The sequence below is a fragment of the Callorhinus ursinus genome, unplaced genomic scaffold (assembly GCF_003265705.2).
Source record: "Callorhinus ursinus isolate GAN/ISIS: 27379988/994484 unplaced genomic scaffold, GSC_fseal_2.0 scaffold29, whole genome shotgun sequence".
Taxonomy (NCBI): domain Eukaryota; kingdom Metazoa; phylum Chordata; class Mammalia; order Carnivora; family Otariidae; genus Callorhinus; species Callorhinus ursinus.
The window spans coordinates 693,589-699,913 of record NW_027397091.1 but is presented as its reverse complement, the minus strand read 5'-3'; the positions used below and the strand labels follow the sequence as shown (position 1 = coordinate 699,913).

The following is a 6,325-nucleotide window of genomic DNA, read 5'->3' as shown; positions in this document are numbered from 1 at the left end:
AAGCAGCAGCTTCCGGATGGGCAAATGCGCTGACAAGTAGGGGCACTCTCAGCACAAGCCTGTACAAGCATCAATACCAATTACATTTTCAGCCGTGGCACCCCCAACGCAGAACACTGAATTGGCCCAAAGGTCCCAGCTATAGGACTGCTTTAATCTCCCTTCCTTACTGCAAACGTCGTTCAGAGCCCAGCAGTTGAAATTTGGTGATTTTTTTACCTTATGGAAAAACAGACCAAGGAGTTTAGTGTGTGCCAATCAGTTGTAACAGCTGCAGGAGCTAGATCATGCTATTCCTTTTTTCTTTTTAATGATTTTATTTATTTATTTGTCAGAGAGAGAGAGAGAGAGCAGGAGAGACTACAAGCGGGGGGGGGGGGGGGCAGGCAGGGGGAGGGGGGGGCTCCCTGCTGAGCAAGGCCCCCCCCTTCCCCCCCCCCCCCCCCCCCCCAATGCAGGACTTGATCCCAGGACCCTGGGATCATGACTTGAGCTGAAGGCAGATACTTAACTGACGGAGCCACCCAGGTGTCCGGAGATCATGCTATTCAAAGGCAGAGGAGTGGGAAGGTTGTGGGGTTTCTGGGGGGGTGGGGGCAGGGGAGCAGAGGAGGGATGGAGGAGAGCAGAGAGCGCTGGAGGGCAGGGGAGGCTAGCCCATGGGGCAGCAGTGGGGGCAGCCGGCAGGCTTTTATTTTCTCTTGGCTTCCAGCTTTAGAGTTGCCATACCACTGCCCCCTCCCACATGTACCTCTAGTGTCAGTCCAGGGAGCACCTGAGCCCGGGGTCATTTTACCCCTGTTCCACACTGCATTCCTTAGTGCCTTCAGCCACCCTGGCTGCATCTATCCACAGGACATGGTAAGGTGGTGACATGGGTGCTTGGTTCCTATAGAGCTACAAACGTTTGAGGCCCTTCCCTCCATGAAGTTCCCAGCATATTCCATTTTCTCATCAAAGCAGCTGAGGGAAGAGAGGGATCAGGGCACACAGAGGGACACAGCAGATCTGTGCCAGCAAGCAAAGTTTTTTGGTCACTTTGGGTTTGAATGGCCACCGGTGGGGCTCACCCAAATACATCTGTAAAGCTTTTGGTTCACCTAAAGTTCTATTTCAAACATACCGACTGATACCAGTTATTTCAGCTTTTGGAGTCCTTTGATTCAGCAGCCACATCCATATTGTTGCCCCACTGTCATAATGTCCCATCCACCTCCTGCACGGATGAGAGTAAGGGGGAACCAAAGCACCATTCCGGGGGCTTGTTTCAATCCTACCTCTCCGTGCTTTGTCTCAGTAACAGATAGGCCACTGTGAGATCCTCACTTGAGCCCCCCTCACCCTGCCGCCCACCATTTCGGGAAGATGATTCACTAACATATGCCAGGTCCACAGGGTCCTTCCTGTTCCAGAAAGGCCATGTCTCTGTTAGCATCCCATCCTCACTGCCAAAACTGTCAGGGCCTGGAATTTGAATTTATACTGATGATCAGTGATTAATTGGCCTCTTACTCTTTCATGGAGGCTGGCCAAGATGAGACTCCTGGCCAGAGACTAAGGACTTTATTACTCTTGGCACAGCAAACAGCATAAGCAGAATGTTTACATTGCCTCCCTTTCCCCCCAAGTCCCACAGGGGCAACGTGGAGGGCCTCAGTGGATGCTGTGCATGCAATAGGTTTGTGTTGCATCTGAGGACAACTGAGCCTGGGGAACCCACTTCTTTTATAGCAGAAAATAAGCAAGCCTGCTCTTTGTCCTGGAGGGAGATATTACTACATTCCTCAAAGCTGCTCTGCAAGCACAAGCCTGAGAAATGGCACAAAGAACAGTTAGGGACCTCACATTCTTGGCATACCCAGAAAGAATGTGCAGGGACACTCCAAGCTCTCCCAATAGCTCCTACCCTGTGTCCACTTCCAGGCCATGCCTGTCTCTTTTTAATTTTTTAAAAAGATTTATTTATTTGAGAGAGAGAGAGAGAGAGGCATGGGGAGGGGCATAGGGAGAGGGACAGAGAGAACCTCAAGCAGACTCCCCTCCAAGCATGGAGCCCAACTCGGGGCTCCATCCCACTAGCCTGAGATCATGACCCAAGCTGAAATCAAAAGTCAGATGCTTACCTGACTGAGCCACCCAGGCACTCCACCTGTCTCGTTTTTAAAAGCCCTTCTTCTCAGTCCTGATGCCCAGACTGGTTGATGGGAGCAGAAACAAGGAAAAGAGCTCTTTTAGGATCACAGATGCAAAAGACTTAAATAGAGGTTAGCAGAGCAAATAGAGCCGGATACTTAAAGAATACTACTATATCATAACCAAGCCCGCTTTTCTAACATATAAGGATGGCCCAGCATTATAAAACCCATCAATGTATAATAACAGACTCAAGGATAAATTTCATTATTTCAATTAGCAGATACCTATGAACCAGAAGTTGGCAAAAATAACAAAATTCTAGCCTTCACTGAACTTACATTCAAGTGAGAGACAGAGACAAGTGAACAAATATATAATATGACATCTAGTAGTGACTGGGATAATTGAGAAAATAAAGCTGAGGGAGGTGACAGAGATCAACAATTGCACATGGTTTGATCTAATATATAAGTGCAAATTTAGCATTTGATAAAGGTAGGATTTCTGATCTGGGAGTAAAGATAATAAATGATACCGGGGCAATTAGTTAACATTTTTGGAAAAAATAAAGTTAGGTATTTATCTTTCACCTTTTACAAAACTACATTTCAGATAAAATAATGACCTAAAGCATATAAACATACAAAAGCATAACAGCATTAGCAGAAATACTGGAGAATATATCACCTGAGGACCCCTGGCAGTGGTGTGGACGTGGCTTTTCTGTGGCGCCCTGGCCTGGGGGCCCCTCAGCAACAACATGGTTCAGCAAGTTCCAGAAAACATGAATTTTCCTGCCAAAGAAGAGAAAATCGTGCAGTTCTGGTCCGAATTTAATTGTTTTCAGGAATGCTTAAAGCAATCAAAACATGGGCCCCAATCTACATTTTCTGATGGGCCTCCTTCTGCAACTAGACTGCCTCACTATGGACATACACTTGCAGGGACAATTAAAGATATAGTTACCAGATATGCTCACCAGAGTGGGTCTCATGCTGACAGAACATTTGAATGGGATCGTCGTGGCTTACCTGTGGAACATGATATTGATAAGATGCTGGGAGGGGCGCCTGGGGGGCTCGGTCGTTAAGCGTCTGCCTTGGGCTTGGGTCGTTGTCCCAGGGTCCTGGGATCGAGCCCCGCATCGGGCTCCCTGCTCCGCGGGAAGCCTGCTTCTCCCTCTCCCGCTCCCCCTGCTTGTGTTCCCTCTCTCGCTGTGTTTCTCTCTGTGTCAGATAAATAAATAAAATCTTAAAAAAAAAAAAGACACTGGGAACCAGAGGACCAGAGGATGTAGCCAAAATGGGGATTGTAGAGCATAACCATCAGTGCCAAACAATTTGTGGTGAGATACTGTACTGAGTGCAAATCCACCGTTAGAAGTCCACCGTTAGAAGAGTTGTCCAGGGGATTGACCTTGACAATGACTACAACAGTCTGTACCCACAATTCATGGAATCTGTCTGTTGGGTCTTCAAACAACTCTACAATAAAGGTCTTGTGGATAGAGGTATGAAAGTTAAACCCTTCTCTACCGCATGCAACACTCCACTTTCCAACTTTTGAATCTCACCAGAAATACAAGGATGTTCAAGATCCTTCAGATTATATCTGATTAACTCGCCTGTGGTGAGAGCAGAAAACCTCTGCCTTAAGAAGGAGGATGTGTGTGATGTCCTTAAGCATGTGTGGCTCTCTTGGTACAATGCCTTTCGCTCCTTCATCTGAACGTCCTGAAGTTGCAGAAGAAGGAAGACATGGAATTCTTCTACAATGAGAACATGTTTTAAGAAAGTGCTAACATGACAGACCGGTGGGTCCTGTCCTTCGTGCAGTCACTTGTTGGGTTCTTTGAGACTGAAATGACATGTTACAGGTTCTATATGTGGTGCTTTGCCTGATCAAGTTCACGGATGTCCTGACCAACTGGTATGTCAGGAGGAACCGGAGAAGATGAAAGGGTGAAGGACTATGTTATGGCCCTGGAGACCTTGTTTAGTGTCCTGCCTTCCCTGTGCAGATTTATGGCCCCCTATACACTTTTCCTACTGAGTTGATGTACCAGAATCTAAAGATGCTGACTGACCCTATTTCTGTCCAGGATTACAGACACACTCAGCATCCACTACCTCACGCTGCCCCATGTTTGAGAGGAGCTGACTGACAAGAAAATGGAGGGTGCAGTGTCTTGGATGTGGTCTGTGATTGAATGTAGGTGAGTGATTTGAGACTCCAAAAGCATTCTGATAAAGTATCTTTTGAAAGAAATTATGGTTATCCATCAGGATCCAGAATCTCTTACTGAGATCAAGTCTTTGGAGATGTCTATCACTGAGGAATTGAGTGTTTGAAAAGTTATGCTATCTACAGACAAAATACACACATGGCATTCACCTAAGGGCAGATCCTGATCCCACGGTCCTGGGGAAGCCTCTGAAGGGAAACTTGAAGGCTGTGATGTGTCCATCAAGCAGCTGAGGGATGAGGAGCTGGGGCGCTTCCAGGAGAGGGGGACCATTGTTGCGGAAGGCATGAACTGCATGAAGAGGACATTCGTCTCATGTACACCTTTGATCAGACAACAGGAGGGATGCTCAGGCTTTAGTTCTCTTATATGGATGAAGGAGTAGCTTACAACCAGAAACTTCACAAAAAGTGCAATCTGGTTGTAACTGATGAAATTATAGCTTATTATGAAGCAAAGTCTGAAGGGAAGTACCTGAATGTTATCGAAAGCCACATGGAGTTCATACTTGCCACCATAAAGGCTCTCTTGAAACCATATCCAGTTCCAACATCAGATAAAGTCCTTACTCAAGAAAAAAGAAATTAGGGGCACTTGGGTGGCTCAGTTGGTTTAGCATCCAACTCTTAATTTTGGCTCAGGTCATGATCTCAGGGTCATGGGATCAAGCCCTGCATCAGGCTCCATGCTAAGTACAGATAGTCTGCTTGTCCCTCTCCCTCTGTTCCTCCCCCTGCTTGCATTCTCTCTCAAATAAATAAAATAAATAAATAAATAAATAAATAAATAAATAAATAAATAAATATTTAAACAGTTAAAGGGGTCTGAACTGGAAATTACACTCACCAGAGGATCATCCCTGCCTGGGCCTGCTTGTATTTATGTCGATCTTAACATTTGTACAAGTGGCAGTAAGCAAGATGGGAGGATTACTTCCAGATAAGCCAAAAGTAAATAGGTTACACTTTTTAAAGCTGAAGTGTTGTTACTGGTATTTTTGGTGTAAAAAATACAGAGCTGGCTGTCTTCCATGGTGAAACAGAAATATGAAACCAAACCACTTATTGAGTCTCACTGGAAAAACCCTTAGGATGGCAGCAGGGTCTGCCTGCGCTATAGTGGACAGCCAGGCACTGATCTCTGCAAGTGCATCAACATGCAGTTCCCGAACAGGCCCGCAAGAGTGTTTAATAGGAACAGTGGGTACTCTCCCACTGGAAACCCCACTTAGGTAGAGTTGACTCGCCCGCCAAGGTCTTCTGTTGGAGCAGCCAAGGCGTTTGGCCTTCAGAGCAGGAAGCTAAAGCTGTTTCTGAATGAGACTCACAGATGAAATTATCAAGAAATCCCCATGGAGACTTTGAACATGAAGATGAATGTTTCTGTGTTCCGGCCAACAGCAGACTTCTAATGTTCATTATCAATGTGGTTCAGGCAGCCTTACCCTGGCACATACCTGAATGAACTTGGGAATGGAGGCCTTGCAGGGAATGGCAAGAACATAAGGCATCTGAGCATTTGACACTGCAGGGGGCTGACCCTGCCCTGATCCAACTATCATTGAACTTTTATGGGAGTCAGAAATAAACCCCTCCCTTATTTGGGCCATGGTTATGTTGTGCATTGTTCCCTGCACCTGAATCTAATCCTAACTGAGACCCCTGCCCAGCCCCAAGTGAAGGGCCATGATTAATGTAAGCCACTGGTTCTCAACTCTGGTCCACTTTTAGAATCATCCAGGGAGCTTATGAAGAACACCAGTATCTGGGCCCCATCCCAGATTGTTACATTAAAGCTCTGGCAGTTGGGTCCAAACACAGATGGTTTTTCTTTTCTTTTCTTTCTTTCCTTTCTTTTCTTCTTTTCTTTTTTCTTTTCTTTTCTTTTCTTTCTCTTTCTTTCTTTCTTTCTTTCTTTCTTTCTTTCTTTCTTTCTTTCTTTCTT

General features: G+C 45.9%; 2 pseudogenes; both read left to right on the top strand.

The window, feature by feature from the left end:
• The first annotated feature begins 2,896 nt into the window (after window positions 1-2,896).
• Window positions 2,897-3,702, top strand: LOC112827923 (isoleucine--tRNA ligase, cytoplasmic pseudogene; annotated as a pseudogene).
• Window positions 3,703-3,744: 42 nt separating this feature from the next.
• LOC141370241 (isoleucine--tRNA ligase, cytoplasmic-like) overlaps window positions 3,745-6,325 on the top strand; it is a 2,997-nt pseudogene continuing 416 nt past the window's right edge.